General features: G+C 44.2%; 1 pseudogene; it reads right to left on the reverse strand.

The window, feature by feature from the left end:
• Positions 1 to 935: 935 nt before the first annotated feature.
• The window catches only part of LOC124775524, an 83,340-nt pseudogene continuing 67,174 nt past the window's right edge, over positions 936 to 17,101 (reverse strand).

A 17,101-nucleotide genomic window follows, 5' to 3' on the forward strand; every position in this document is an offset into this window, starting at 1 on the left:
AATGACTCTGTAACCATCACAATCAACGGTGTTGGCCTCCCAGCAGCAAGGACTTTTAAGTACCCGGGCTCGAAAATTGCTGGCGATGTAAATCTCAGTGCAGATATCTCCAAACACCTTAGCAGCGAATGGCTCAAATGGCGTTCCGTTTTTGGAGTACTATGCGACAAGAAAATTCCAAACAGGCTCATATCAAAATTAAACCGATCGGTAATCAGTTCAGTTGCACTGTATGGGGCTGAATGCTGGCGTTCAACAAAGAAATTAGACCAAAGACTTGCTGTTATGGAGACTAAAATGTTTAGGTGGACATCAGGATTAACATTGCATGACCATGTTACGAATAATGAAGTTCGCAGGATATGTGGTGTTGCATCAATAGTAGACAAAATGAGATATAGAAGCCTACGTTGGTACGGGCATGGCAGAGCATACGAGACAACTGTGGCAAAGACTAGTTTCAATCTAAATGTAAATGGGAAACGACCAGCAGGGCGACTAAGGCAGCGATTGCTTGACGCCCTGCATGAAGACCTCAAGACCTCAGGCCTTCACCCAGATCAAGCACAAGATCGCAAGAAGTAGCGACAACGAGCCAAAACAGCGGAACCCTCCAGCACGCGAGACAAACGCTAAGGAAGAAGAAAAAGGAAAGGATGTGACAGTCAACATGTTTACTAATTTTTGAAGGACTTTATTCAGTATACACAATGTCTTCATTACATGATCTGATATACTTGTTTTCTTTTGTCGTATACTGAGTTTTTAGTTACAGTCTTGGGATTTTCTCAGTAGGAACTCAATTTATTGATTGCAACATGCACAAATGGATGTCATATCGCATAAATCAGTTAAGTCACTTTTGGGTCTACGGAAGAACATTGCAATGCATAGCAACACAATTCATGGTGATTGTCCTGAGCACAATCATGCTTTTACTGTCTGTAGAGCTTGTCCCAGAAATCCATCCTTTCCTTGTAGAGGTCCCTCTCGACACTCAGTCCGTCCTTTGTGATTTTCAAGTAGCACCGATTGTCTTTCTTGAATGGAGTCCATGTCACAGACAAAATGGGATCTTCAGGATCTGGTGTGGGATTCCTGTAAAATGATAATCATAAAGTTACAACACACAGATATACAGTATTCATTTAAATAGAGCAAGATGGCGTGGCATTAATGATTTCGCAAACTGAAAGGGTAGATATTTGGCCAAGAAAGGTGGTGACGTTCATTATTTGATCAGAAAACTGTTTACCGATGTTCTAGGTTCAATCCCACAAGTCTCAGTTGTGTCACTTGCAAAGAGAGCCGAGAAGCTTGATGGTTATCCGTCTTTCTGATGGATACGTTAACCTCTGTGGTGGCCTATCTGTAGCTACTCTTTTAATTTAGGCTTCAAGACTATTCGAGAAATACGCTTGAGTAGCCAAATCAAATGGGAGGGCAAAGGGACACGAGTTGGTTGGTGTCTGGTAGTGCCTTTGCATTGCATATGTCCCTCTACAGTCGAATTAGGGGTGGGTTCCTGACACTCCGCTTTCCAATCAGTGGCAACCTATCGGAGACCATGTATGGCTCTGCGGAGGTGACGAGATGTCCATTCACCAAATACTAGTGTCACAATTTAGTGTAGAAATATTGTCTGCGGTATTGAAAATCCGTTCTACATGCTGTTGACCTACGAAATTCGAATTCTTGTGTTACCTCCGAAATACTATGGCCCATGCGTCTTATGTCGATTATCATCCCATGTGAGGTAACTCGCGACGTGCGTTTATGATCACTACGCATTTGTCTGCAGTAGATAGCTCAGATACCGTGTCTACACTCGCACCATACACTGCATCCAACTCCCACAGTTGGTCGTCATACACAGCACATTCTCGATCAGGACCACCTATCAGGTGACTTCTGAATAGAAATGAAGCGTCCTAGCGACGTGCATTTGGGATCACCAGTATCCGCCACAACCTCCAGACTAAGGGCACTGTTTCAGAATGAGGAAACCTTGTTCAGTTTCCGAAAATGGTTCAAATGGCTCTGAGCACTATGGTACAACTTCTGAGGTCATCAGTCCCCTAAAACTTAGAACTAATTAAACCTAACTAACCTAAGGACATCACACACATCCATGCCCGATGCAGGATTCGAACTTGCGACCGTAGCGGTCGCGCGGTCCCAGACTGAAGCGCCTAGAACCGCTTGGCCACTACGGCCGACTCAGTTTCCGAAATATTGGATTTTGAGTGTTGTACAAGTTAGTGATGATCATAATAATTTCTGATCCAAGGGCGCAACAATGCAGTGTAAAATTTTACATGAAAATGGGAAAAGTTTTACGGTAGCAATTTTTCGGAAATCATACCAAAGTTTAAATGAATTATTTCCTGATTCTAAAAGGAGCGTGGATCAGTTGAAGTTGCTTCTCTACTGAAGATTTTCAAGTAATTATGCTCGTATTAAATATCCGCCTCGCGCAAGCCATACATCAAATGTCAGAAGACGTGCAGAATATTACTTCGTATCTTGAGAATTTGCTCGTTACGGGGAAAATACAAGATACATTTGTTTACAGTAAAGTTTATTTATTGTTTGGTGAAGCAAAAGTTAAGCCGTCTGGCCTGAATGAGTGTGGGGCCGAGAAGGGCAGGTACAGCCGCCGACGGTAAACGTTTTTCATATTTCCCACACTTGCAGATACATTTCGCTCGCGAACCGTGAGAACTGTGTATGTAAGTGCGTCTTTTAAGCGTTGATGACTGTAGTGGTGTGTATGTGTAGTCCACTGTCGTGTTCCTGATGATGGGAGAAGCTAGACGGCGAAACCATGCCATGGCACAAAGCCTTTTCCTCTCAAAGAGCAGCAAAGTGGCCGCCAATCTTAATTGTTCCATCCGTCGTACGGATCAACAACAGTGTCGCATGCCCTCATTTCACGACACGCTGTGGGGAGGTTTGGAATATAATACAGGACAATTGTGATCAGGAAATTTACGCCACTACCCCTCTCGTTCCCTGTGCCGTGAAGGCAAAGGGAAAAATATCAACAGCACGCGGCGCACCAGGACGGTCGCCCATTCAAGTGGTGGCCCCACGGTGCGCAACTGCGGCTATCCGACAACAACCGGTGTATCCATCTCGGTACGGCCTTGACGTTTTGTTTGATGATTGAAGAGTAGTGGCAACATTCCCTGCTTTCCCTCTCTTTCTGTGCGCGCGCGCGCGCGCGCGCGCGTGCGTGCGTGCGTGTGTGTGTGTGTGTGTGTGTGTGTGAGTGAGTGTGTGTGTGTGTGTGTGTGTGTGAGTGAGTGAGTGAGTGTGTGTGCGTGTGTGTGTGTGTGTGTGTGAGTGAGTGAGTGTGTGTGTGTGTGAGTGAGTGAGTGAGTGTGTGTGTGTGTGTGTGTGTGTGTGTGCGTGTGTGTGTGCGTATGTTCAGTATTTGTAAGTACACTTGTCTTTAAAGTATATCTGTTAGCAATACAACAATAATAAAATATAAAATTATTGTCAATATGTCCACTCGAAACATTGTGGAGTTCAATAATACAGGTAGGCAGAAAGGCTTTAAGGCACATATCAGGCATTCAGTACGGCAGTTCATCTGGGACATGTTTGGGACATGACACACTCATGTTTTGGATCGGTAACACTTTAGGTTTCGGACGCTTCTCATCAATATCGAGATTAATATGAAGGCTGAATAGAACCGAACAAGGCTCATACAATCTATTATATAGTTCTGCAGAGTGGCAAAAGATTCGTCTTTGAAGAAAAGAAATCGCGATCAGACCGCGTGCACCGTCAGGAGTTTGAAATCATCGCAATGAAATGCATTGACTTACGAGCTGCCTTACAGCCGATTGTGATTGCTTTTAGGACCAGGTAAAATGTGCAGAGCGTCCTGCCGAAACTCACCTCACAGGAAAGTTGTACAACACCGGAGAAACACCAAAGACTGGTAAATACTTGAGCAACTGCATCGTGTTCCTTTCCCTTGTTTCAATCATTCGTTGCCTAATGCTCCCTTAGACTCTCAGAACAATTTCTGTTTTCTTTGACTTATTCAGGTCCTATCTCCTCATTTTAGTACTTTTCGTTTTTTTTTCAATTTTAATCTTCAGTTCATCATAACCTCCTTTTTCCTGGCCTTATGCCGTATCTTCAAAGGCTCTGCATATTATAATAGGTTTGATGATGTTAGTAGAGAGAATGGTCGGACTCACTTCCACAGCTGCAGTTGTCCCTCGCGCTCTTGGCGTTAGTTCTGGTAGCGGCCGCTCTCTGACGTATAAATGTACTCAGGCGTCTCACTGCGGTTGGCGCAGTAGTATTTTGAGCGATCTGGTTAGCCGTCCACGATATGCCGTGGGCTGGGCACTTACATGGTCCCGTTTACTCGGTGTGGTTCTGGTTGACTCAAAGAACCTTCTTATGCCTCACCGGCACGGGAAGTCGCATGTTACTTGATAAATTTGTAGGATATTTTACATGACTGGTACGATATTCTCGTACTCAATCATGCCCCTGAAGATAGGACCTACATCCGGAAAACAGCGTCATGTGTACGATTTTATCGAAAATAAAGAACTTGCCAAATACAAAGTGGAGCGGATTTGTGCATCATATTTTTCATGATGAATAAATCCGCTCCACTTGTATTTGACAACGGTCGCGTATCCCCCCAAAGGATGTAATATTGTATTATTTAGCGTGTAAATCGAGCTGTGATTGAATACAGTAGCGTTAGTCAAACCAGGAACTTGAGTGTGCAGGCCTTTGGACAGTCTACAAGACGGAAGTGTCCGTATCGTCCTCATCATGAAGATGTAGAAGAATGGATAACACTTGGTCACCGATAATGTTAAAATAACCATCCTGGATCATCTTCACGAAATCAACCCTCAATAACATCCCAGAACCACCTGAAACCTAAACGCAACCCTCCGCACACTGCGGAATAAACACTTCGTCGGCCTTTCTGTGCATTCATCGCCTTAAATCATCTGAAATGGGGCCAAATATCAACAGTTCGGACCACTCAGGACGCCTCCAGCTGGCTACTGTGCGGTATCGCAGAGAGCACTGGTCATCTGCGAGGCACCCGACTCCAAGTTTCCATTTCATGCAGTATCGTTTGCAATGATTGTTCGAAAACTGGCTGATATGCGTCTGAAATAACTGACAGCAGCAATTCATGTCGGGTTTCAAACCTACAGCCAGTAGTAAGGCGTAACACATGTCTCCGGTCTAAACAGGTTAGCATGTTTATACATCCACTGCTCTTACGGCGTGTTACATGCCTACGCGTATTTCGAGGGTGATTTGATAAGCCTGGTAAAAAAGTTAGTTTCGTAAACAACTCATCTTACTTCTCGACAGAGTTACCTTTCAGGGATATACACTTTTTCCAGCGATGCTCCAGCTCTTTCATTCCATAAGAAAGATATGTTCTGTCAGACTCTGAAAGCCGCGAGGGATTAGCCGAGCGGTCTAGGGCGCTACAGTCATGGACCATGCGGCTGGTCCCGGCGGACGTTCGAGTCTTCCCTCGGGCATGGGTGTATGTGTTTGTCCTTAGGATAATTTAGGTTAAGTAGTGTGTAAGCTTAGAGACTGATGACGTTAGCAGTTAAGTCCCATAAGATATCACACACATTTGAACAGACTCCGAAAATACTAGTTGACTGCAAAGAATACTCGTAGACTGCAACTGTCTCCTCCTGATTATATAAAAATATGTTCCCAAGAAGCCAAAGTTTCAAGATATTGAACGGGAAGAAGTCACTTGGCGCCCTAGTGATGAGGAACCAATTCGAAGCCCATTTCAGGAGCTTCCGCCATTGTTATCACTGCTGTGTAGGATGGTGCATTATCCTGGCAAAAGAGCAAATCTTTGTGTGCCAAATGTGGCCTGCTTTCAGCCAAAGCTTGTTTCAACAGATCCAACAATGAATAATAGAATCCAGACGTGTGTCTGCCGTTTACATGTATTCTATGGATTTATTCCCTGGAAATCCAAACCCACCTAAACACCTTACGAGCTGACAAAAAATTATCCTTGCTTTCTTCGGTTAACTTGTTTTGACTGCCATTTCGACTCTGGTACGTAACAATGGATCTATGTTTCATCAGCAGTTACGAACTGACGCAAGAAGTCTTGCGGATTGCGGTTGAACGCCGCCAGACATTGTGTTCAAATGCTGTACGAGATACGCTTTTGATCGATTGTGAGGAATCACGGCACTCCATCATGCACACATCTTCTTCATAGCCAATCCTCGTTGTAGGATATTATGCACTCACTCAGTTACGATGCGTACAGTATCAGTAACCACACGGATTTTTATTCGGCGATCTTGCGTTACCATACCGTTGATTTTGTAAACGGTTTTGATAGTGGCGACTACAATTGGAGAGCAAGACCGTGTTCAGTGCTGTCAGACCACTTTTAAATTGATTAATTCAAAAGCAGATGGTCTTCAGTGACGGTGCAGACTCTGAACTTTATCCAGTTCAGTTTATATTTGCACGGCAGATCACCCCCTCAAATGAAAATGTTTTCTCCTCTTTAAATCGTATTCGATACACTGACCAATTCAAACGGCTGTCTACAATCAACAATACACTGAACACTGTTGAAATTCTTTTACGACCATTGGAATAATGAAACTTATACCACGATGGCGGAGCAAAAGTGTTCAATCATTTCACGGAAATTTAGCGGCCTTATCAAACAAACCTCGTACGGTAGACAATCCAAGGTGGTATACCAACGAATTGGGCAACTTTATTCATGGTATGGTCATGGTACGTCCAGGCGCGATAGCTACTTTCTGCCATTCAGTCACTTCTTCACGTCATCCAGTCACACTACTCTGATCCCCTACAACTGACTGGCACGTACACAGCACTTGACTGCCATGACTTACACATGTATTGGATGGTCACATGACCGAACAGAAACAATTGTGTGCCATGAACAGCGCTCCAAGTGTACTTTTAAGGGAGTTACAAGTATTTTGTCCGACGAGTTTACATAACTTTGTTTTTGCATATTTCTTCTCTTCTGTCGACGGGTGTTTGTTTATTTTATTTCGAAACTAAATGCCGTCATTGTGCAAGGCGAGTTGATGAAGAAGAGCCACATCTACAGTACAGAACAACAGACATGTATTATCGTAAGGTGTAGTATTATTCAGCTACCGTACTTACCCCTTAGTGGCGAAGTTCGTCCACATGCGGGTCATACGCGCTATTGCTTTTCCTTCCACCGTTTCTGGTCCCTTGGGTATGTCTTTAAACAATTGTCCGTAGAACAAATAGGCGACGTCATCGCCGTGTGAGGCCCCTATAAATTTAAGCGATAACCACTGCAGGGTCTGTTACATGGTATATATCCTTTAAAAGTTAAAAGTAATTCAACATGAAATCATACAATTATACATGTAAATTTTATAAGGGGTAATCAGAAAGTTTCTCTTTATGGCGTTGCTGAAGGGTATACGCACCGTAGCACGACTTCATTTCGGATATATAAGCACTGGCAAACGTGCGGGAGATTAGTTTGGCATTGGTGACTTTGCAACGTGCGAGAGGTAAATGCGTGTACGTGAACTATGACAACTGAGCCATGGTAAAAATTGCTGTTTCGAAGAGCGCGCCGCAGCGCGTAGTGTGAAGCAATCGCCCTCCATTTATGGCGGTGGCGCCGCTGTGGCAATCGCAGCTTTGGTGTCTCTCTCTCTGGTAAGAAAGGGGAAAGGTTGCCCGTCCACGTGCATATAAGGGGCGCTATGAGCTTGCCAGTCGGTCAGTCTTGGGTGAAGTCTGGGTCAGTCTCTCGTCCCCAGCTTGCTAGTCTGTCCCTCGTCCGAGTTTGTGAGGCAGTTAATGTCTGTCTGTCGTCCGGAGTGCTAGTATGTCTTTCGTTCGGATCAATCTTTAAAGCCGGATAAATGACACTCCACCAGTAAGAGAACTCAGCGAGTGGTCGCCCGGTCGGGGCTTATTTTCTGCATCTGAGTCTGCACGTTAGGCCGCCAGGCTGCTGAAGTTGCTCAGGGAATGGTCATTGGCGGTCAGATCGATCAGTTGGTCGGTCGCGCACTGAGATACAAGATGACTTGTCCGCGAGCGTCGGCGCTTGTGAAGTCGCCACGTGAGTCCAGTGGGCCGCGCCGCATAGCAAGGGATAGTGGCTTCGCGGTCGACACGATAGCAACACGAGTCAACCCACGACATCGGTCTGGCCGGTGCGAGCTGCGACACCGTGAGACGGGAGATCGGCGCGCCTTCCCGCGTCCGTTGAAGCGGCTGGCAGCGGACGGTTCGGGATAGCGATTTCGGGATGCTGCGCCAGGTCTTCTCCAGAAATTGCACTTTATTAGAAGTTAAGTGATTGGTGATATGTTGTTTCATTTACTTGTTAAATTCTACTTGTTTTCTTGGCCAGTCTCTCGTCCCCAGCTTGCTCGTCTGTCTCTCGTCCGCATTTATTAGGCAGTTAGTGTCTGTCTGTCGTTCGGAATTTCCTCTGTCATGTTTGTCTGATTTGGTGTGTTAACCAGTAATGAACCGTAATTCTCAAGAAAATTCTTTGAAAATAAATTACGGTTCAACAACATTATTAATAAAGACGTCCTAACGTGGCCGACGTGCTGTTATTCTTTTCTTGGCTAAAGAGGGACAAACACCGGTAGGAATGCACTGGAGAATGAAGAATGGAGGCAGCATGTCTGCCGAAAACCTCCGTTATGGAATGGTGCTCCATGTCTGTGCTGGAGCCAATTCGACACAAGATGTCGGTCGATCGCGGAAGCCAGCCTCCTCCGTTACACTCGACACTCCCGATATCTCCCCTCGCGTCCCTTAAAGAAGACCTTGAATGCCTGTCGGACGAGGATGTGCAGCAGGCGCTTTCGGACTTCTTCGTGCAGGAGGACTCGTTGCTTTACCAAACAGATATACTTAACCTGGTGCGTCAGTTGAACGATTGCTTCAGGTCCTGTCGATTTTGCCTATAGCGCCATACCGATTCTGGACTGTACGGCATTCGAACGGAGACTTTCTGATCGCCTCTTATATTTCGATTGATTATGGGACTTTGTTTTTCCGTTATTTCTGCTAGAAAAATAGCGGAAGATTTTCATGTCAAGAATTATGTATTTACCAGCAATGTCAGCTTTGGTTAAGATCTTCTTGGCCACGTTAAGATTGGTGACGGCCTCGAAGTGATAGAAATACACCGGCTGTGCTCCGGCGACTGCAGATTGCACTCGGGCCGTCACAAGGGAGGGATGCACGAAGAAGAGGTCGCCTCGGAGCTGGCGAAGAGAAAGGTCTTCAGACTAAGATTCATCAACGGCATTCACAAGCACTAAAGTGGTTGCCAGAATTTTGCAACACAATAGGTTCATTCTGTAGACCTGACTAATAACGATACTTCATTTATTACCAGCATGTTGTTGTTGTGGTCTTCAGTCCTGAGACTGGCTTGATGCTGGTCTCCATGCTACTCTATCCTGTGCAAGCTTCATCTCCCAGTACCTACTGCAACCTACATCCGTCTGAATCTGCTCAGTGTATTCATCTCTTGGCCTCCCTCTGCGATTTTTACCCTCCACGCTGCCCTCCAATACTAAACTGGTGATCCCTTGAAGCCTTAGAACATGTCCTAACAACCGATCCCTTCTTCTAGTCAAGTTGTGCCACAAACTTCTCTTCTCCCCAATCCTATTCAATACCTCCTCTTTATTTATATGATCTACCCATCTAATCTTCAACATTCTTCTCTAGCACCACATTTCGAAAGCTTCTATTTTCTTCTTGTCCAAACTAGTTATCGTCCATGTTTCACTTCCATACACGGCTACACTTCATACAAATACTTTCAGAAACGACTTCATGACACTTAAATCTATACTCGAAGTTAACAAATTTCTCATCTTCAGAAACGCTTTCCTTGCCATTGCCAGTCTACATTTTATATCCTCTCTACTTCGACCTTCATCAGCTATTTTGCTCCCTAAATAACAAAACTCCTTTACTACTTATGTGTCTCATTTCCTAATCTGATTTCCTCAGCATCACCCGACTTAATTCCTCTACATTCCATTATCCTCGTTTTGCTTTTGTTGATATTCATCTTATGTCCTCCTTTCAAGACACTGTCCATTCCGTTCAACTGCTCTTCCAAGACCTTTGCTGTCTCTGACAGAATTACAATGTCATCGGCGAACCTCAATGTTATTTCTTCTCCATAGATTTAAATACCTACTCCGAATGTTTGTTTCGTTACCTTCACTGCTTGCTCAATATACGAATTGAATAATATCGGGGATAGTCTACAACACTGTCTCACTCCCTTCCCAACCACTGCTTCTCTTTTATGTCCCCCGACTCTTATAACTGCCATCTGGTTTCTGTACAAATTGTAAATAACCTTTCGCTCCCTGTCTTTTACCCCTACCACCTTCAGAATTCGAAAGAGAGTATTCCAGTCAACATTGTCAAAAGCTTTCTATAATCTACAAATTCTAGACAACGTAGGTTTGCCTTTCCTTAATCTAGCTTCAGAGATAAGTCGTGGGGTCAGTATTGCCTCACGTGTTCCTATATTTCTACGGAATCCAAACTGATCGTCCCCGAGGTCGGCTTCTACCAGTTTTTCCATTCGTCTGTAAAGAATTCGCGTTAGTATTTTGCATCCGTGACTTATTAAACTGATTGTTCGGTAATTTTCACATCTGTCAGCACCTGCTTTCTTTGAGATTGGAATTATTATATTTTTTCTTGAAGTCTGAGGGTATTTCGCCTGTCTCATACATCTTGCTCACCAGATGGTAGAGTTTTGTCAGGACTGGCTCTCCCAAATGGTTCAAATGGCTCTGAGCACTATGGGACTTAACATCTCAGGTCATCAGTCCCCTAGAACTTAAAACTACTTAAACCTAACTAACCGAAGGACATCACACACATCCATGCCCGAGGCAGGATTCGAACCTGCGACCGTAGCGGTCGCGCGGTTCCAGACTGAAGCACCTAGAGCCGCTTAGCCACCATCGGCCGGTGGCTTTCCCAAGGCCGTCAGTAGTTCTAATGGAATGTTGTCTACTCCCGGGGCCTTGTTACGACTTAGGTCTTTCAGTGCTCTGTCAAACTCTTCACGCAGTATCGTAACTCCCATTTCATCTTTATCTACATCCTCTTCCATTTCCATAATATTGTCCTCAAGTACATCATCCTTGTATAGACCCTCTATATACTCCTTCCACCTTTCTGGTGGAGGTGGTGGTTGTTGGGATGTTTAAGGGGGACTAAACACCTTTCTGCTTTCCCTTCTTTGCTTAGAACTGGGTTTCCATCTGAGCTCTTGATATTCATACAAGTGGTCCTCTTTTCTCCAAAGGTCTCTTTAATGTTCGTGTAGGCAGTACCTGTCTTACCCCTAGTGAGATAAGCCTCTACATCCATACATTTGTCCTCTAGCCATCCCTGCTTAGCTATTTTGCACTTTGTGTCGATCTCATTTTTGAGACGTTTGTATTCCTTTTTGCTTGCTTCATTTACTGCATTTTTAAATTTTCTCCTTCCATCAATTAAATTCTATATCTCTTCTGTTACCCAATGACTCCTATTAGCCCTCATCTGTTTACCTACTTGATCTTCTTCTCCCTTAACTACTTTATCTCTCAAAGCTACCCATTCTTCTTCTACTGTATTTCTTTCCCCCATTCCTGTCAATTGTTCCCTTATGCTCCCCCTGAAGCTGTACAACCTCTGGTTTAGTCAGTTTATCCGGGTCCCATCTCCTTAAATTCCCACCTTTTTGCAGTTTCTTCATTTTTAATCTAAAGTTCATAGCCTGTAGATTGTGGTTAGAGTCCACATCTACCCCTGGAAATGTCTTACATTTTAAAACCTGGTTGCTAAATCTCTGTCTTACCATTATATAATCTATCTGAAACCTGTCAGTATCTCCAGGCATCTTCCATGTATACAACCTTCTTTTATGATTCTTGAACCAATTGTTAGCTCTGATTAAGTTGTACTCTGTGCAGAATTCTACCAGGCGGCTTGCTCTTTCGTTTCTTAGCCGCAATCCATATTCACCTACGACGTTTCCTTCTCTCCCTTTTTCTACTACCGAATTCCAGTCACTCATGACTATTAAATTTTCGTCTCCCTTCACTGTCTGTATAATTTCTTTTATTTCGTCATACATTTCTTCAATTTCTTCGTCATCTGCAGAGCTAGTTGGCATATTATCAACATATTCGAAAGGAAGTGTGGCGTTCTTTAATTTAGGTACACCAAAGAAGGCAGTGTTGCGGAAGAGGGTCGTGACATTTTACTACGCTGTGCAGACAGTGAATGTGTCAAATTCCTACGTATTGTGTTCCAAGCAATGAAACGGCCTTTCTAGTTTGCTAACACGTTGAGGCACTAGTTTGTGTGCTACGTAACACACAAAACATCGTCTCGTTAGAAATGTTTTATAGGAAATTCTTTTTAGAGACTTTCAACGGAGGTCTCCGTGATCGGAGGACTACGCACCAATAGCCGTACAGAAAACAAAACCAGGAAGTTGTGTTTGTTGAACATAGAGAATTTGATTGATGTTAACAATTAATATGCTGTAATCTGTTTATTACTTACGTTACGGAGGAAAAGAGAAGGCATCCTCTGTGTCAGTTGTACTACTTAGCCTATAAAAGGAAATGTTATACCAGTAAAGAAGAATGCGCCACATTTAAAGTGAATAGCAAAGAAGAACCGATGTTTAGAAAAGTGGCACACTGAAGTACTGAGGAAAACTGAAGTGGGTTTGAAGTTGCCTGATGGCGTAGATAATCTCCTAATGAACACCACATTCGGCAAGTAAGTTGAAGAAAAATGAACATTCGTAAAAGGAAAATGCCAGAGGTTGAACACACAGCTATGGAACTAGAAGGTAACTGCGAAGAAACCTTGGGTAACTGAAAAAATACTTCAATTAATCGACTACAGCAGAAGTATAAAAATATTAGTGAGTATGAAGTAGAACTGCATTACAAGTCACTTAGGAACGAAATTAGTTGGCTACAGCAGAAGTGTAAGAAAATCGAAAGGTAAATGGTTGTCGTAAGCACAGATTCAGCGTACAGAAGAGTCAAGGCAGTCTTCGGTGAAATTAAAGGCCAGGTCGTCAACATTAAGAGGTATTAGAAATCCAGGTATTAAACGCAAGAGGTGACACAGGGCAGGTGAAAATAGTACATTGAAGGGATCTACGAGGGGGAGAAAGTATCTGGTGACAAAATAAGAAGTGACGACCGACAAGGAAGTCGTAGGTGATCTACGAATAGCGTTTAATAGAGCTTTAGAAGACTTGTGAACAAATAAGGCGGAAGGAATAGAAAATCTACCTTTGCAGTTTCTAAAGTTATTGCGGGAAGTGCCAATCAAATGACTACTGCGATTGATTTGTAGAATCCATGGGTCTGCAGACATACCACGAGACTCGGAAAAATACTATCCACGCCATCCAGAAGATAGCACGGGGAGAGTGCGGGAACTATCGTACAATCGGTTTAACAAATTACGCATCCCAGATGCTGGCTCTACATGCAAGGTGAAGTGATTCGCTCACTCGGGCTTCGCAGCGCGTGTCCTCCATGCCAGCAATATAAAAAAAGTGTCTCTCACAAAATTTCGTCAGGCGAGTATATCTGTCAGAAAAAGGACGTTAAAAAGTGGCAATCTGCCAACACTGTAACTTCACATATGGGAACTACCTCTGTCAGCATATTTTATTTGTGCTATGTGATTGGTGCAGTGGATTGAGTTTTGGGGTAGCATACAGGAGGTTGAGCGTTTCATCCTTTGTTGGGACCCATTTTTTTTTATTTGCCAATTTCATCTGTCATTCCATATTGTAATATACACCGTTACTTAGGTCACATGTATCCTAAATTTACATGTTGTAAAGCTGAACATAAGAAGCACGTGGTTAGACAAATAAGAAATAGACAGTTGAAACAAATGACCAGTCATAGCACAGAATAATTACAAAAACAATATCAGTTTCGAGATGCTAAAGATGATAGCACAGTACAATAACACAACATCTACTTGTCATTTATACTACATATAATATGAGTGAACAGATGTCGCACATTAGCAACCAGTGACAATAAATACAGGGTTATTACAAATGATTGAAGCGATTTCACAGCTCTACAATAACTTTATTATTTGAGATATTTTCACAATGCTTTGCACACACATACAAAATCTCAAAAAGTTTTTTTAGGCATTCACAAATGTTCGATATGTGCCCGTTTAGTGATTCGGCAGACATCAAGCCGATAATCAAGTTCCTCCCACACTCGGTGCAGCATGTCCCCATCAATGAGTTCGAAAGCGTCGTTGATGCGAGCTCGCAGTTCTGGCACGTTTCTTGGTAGAGGAGGTTTAAGCACTGAATCTTTCACATAACCCCACAGAAAGAAATCGCATGGGGTTAAGTCGGGAGAGCGTGGAGGCCATGACATGAATTGCTGATCATGATCTCCACCACGACCGATCCATCGGTTTTCCAATCTCCCGTTTAAGAAATGCCAAACATCATGATGGAAGTGCGGTGGAGCACCATCCTGTTGAAAGATGAAGTCGGCGCTGTCGGTCTCCAGTTGTGGCATGAGCCAATTTTCCAGCATGTCCAGATACACGTGTCTTGTAACGTTTTTTTCGCAGAAGAAAAAGGGGCCGCAAACTTTAAACCGTGAGATTGCACAAAACACGTTAACTTTTGGTGAATTGCGAATTTGCTGCACTAATGCGTGAGGACTCTCTACCACCCAGATTCGCACATTGTGTCTGTTCACTTCACCTTTAAGAAAAAATGTTGCTTCATCACTGAAAAATAGTTTCGCACTGAACGCATCCTCTTCCATGAGCTGTTGCAACCGCGCCGAAAATTCAAAGCGTTTGACTTTGTCATCGGGTGTCAGGGCTTGTAGCAATTGTAAACGGTAAGGCTTCTGCTTTAACCTTTTCTGTAAGATTTTCCAAACCGTCGGCTGTGGTACGTTTAGCTCCCTGCTTGCTTTATTCGTCGACTTCCGCGGGCTACGCGTGAAACTTGTCCGCACGCGTTCAACCGTTTCTTCGCTCACTGCAGGCCGACCCGTTGATTTCCCCCTACAGAGGCATCCAGAAGCTTTAAACTGCGCATACCATCGCCGAATGGAGTTAGCAGTTGGAGGATCTTTGTTGAACTTCGTCCTGAAGTGTCGTTGCACTGTTATGACTGACTGGTGTGAGTGCATTTCAAGCACGACATACGCTTTCTCGGCTCCTGTCGCCATTTTGTCTCACTGCGCTCTCGAGCGCTCTGGCGGCAGAAACCTGAAGTGCGGCTTCAGCCGAACAAAACTTTATGAGTTTTTCTACGAATCTGTAGTGTGTCGTGACCATATGTCAATGAATGGAGCTACAGTGAATTTATGAAATCGCTTCAATCATTTGTAATAGCCCTGTATGTTCATATTAATGACCGCATGACCTTCACAACAGAATATGTCGTCCACAGAACAACAGACGCTCAAAGCGATCTCCCTGCACGTCCAAACATTGCGCAACCCGCCCAATCATGCAGCTCTGAACCCTCCGCAGCAAAGCTGCGTCCACAGTAACAAGAGCAACATAAATACGCGCTACCAATTTTTCCATACTCGTCGGTGGAATAGAGTACATGTGCCCTTCAATCGTCACCACACGAAGAAATCCAGGGTATTTAGGTCAGGGGAACAAGGTGGCTATACATCTGGAGTTCTACGTCCGAGCCATTTCCCTGGAAATGTTCGGTCCAAATACTGTCGCACATTAATTCCAGAGTGTGGAGGCGCACCATCATGTTGGAACCATATCTTCTGCCGAACATGTTGTAGAACATCTACCAGTGCATCAAACAGATAGAGGAATCCATGATACCTTTTTGCAGTCAACCGGTAAGGCAACATGCAGGGGGCCAAAAACCTATCACCCAATATTCCGGCCCACGCGTTGATACCAAAGTGAACTTGATATCCATGATCACAGGTTACGTGCGGGTTACCCTCACACCAATGGTGGGTACTGTGCATATTGAACACACCCTCACAAGTGAATACTGCGTCACCCGACCACATTACGGTGTTCACTAAGCCATCGTTGACTTCCCGTTGTTGTTGGAACCGTTCACAGAATTGCATCTGCTGATGGCGATCTGCCGGATGCAGGTGTTGCGTGAAAGCATAATGATAGGGCTGCAGCTCACGCTCGTGCAGCTCGTTAACGACTGTGCACTGCGTGACACCCAGCTGCCTTGTTGCGCGACGTATACTTCGCTGAGGTTCTTGGTTTATGACTTCTAGAACAGCTTCATCAGTATCTAGAGTATGGCGAGTCCGTGGACGACCTGTGTCACGCTTTGGAGAGAACCTGATTGCCAAAGGCGTGGTTCCAGACGACGAAACAAATTTTTATTTGGATGGCGTCGAAGAGGATATCTAGCAGCATATTCACGAACGGCAACAACATCCCTGTTATCAGATGCACCAAGGACCAGAAGCATATCCACATATTCATCGTTTTTATATGGCATACGTCTGCCACACTGGTTTAGAGGTTTACAATGAGAACATTCGATACGTGTACGGATGTACATTCTAGTCTATTATAGGCGTGTTACTCCGCTCGCAAGTAGTCCCTATCTGGTGGACAGCGCATACAACAAACACGCCGTCAGTCCTGCGCGCCGGCCAGTGTGGCCGAGCGGTTCTAGGCGCTTCAGTCCGGAACCGCGTGACTGCTACGGTCGCAGGTTCGAATCCTGCCTCGGGCATGGATGTGTGTGATGTCCTTAGGTTAGTTAGGTTTAAGTAGTTCTAAGTTCTAGGGGAGTGATGACCTCAGAAGTTAAGTCCTATAGTGTTCAGAGCCATTTGAACCAGTCCTGCGCGCTGTTCCACCTAAGGCACATTACCCCTCTGATAGATATTGTAATGCATTATTCATCCCGTCACCGCTAATTGCGAAATGTTTTGTTTCGAATTATACTGTTTTCACTTGTTGAGTC

The sequence above is a fragment of the Schistocerca piceifrons genome, chromosome 2 (genome assembly GCF_021461385.2).
Source record: "Schistocerca piceifrons isolate TAMUIC-IGC-003096 chromosome 2, iqSchPice1.1, whole genome shotgun sequence".
NCBI lineage: Eukaryota > Metazoa > Arthropoda > Insecta > Orthoptera > Acrididae > Schistocerca > Schistocerca piceifrons.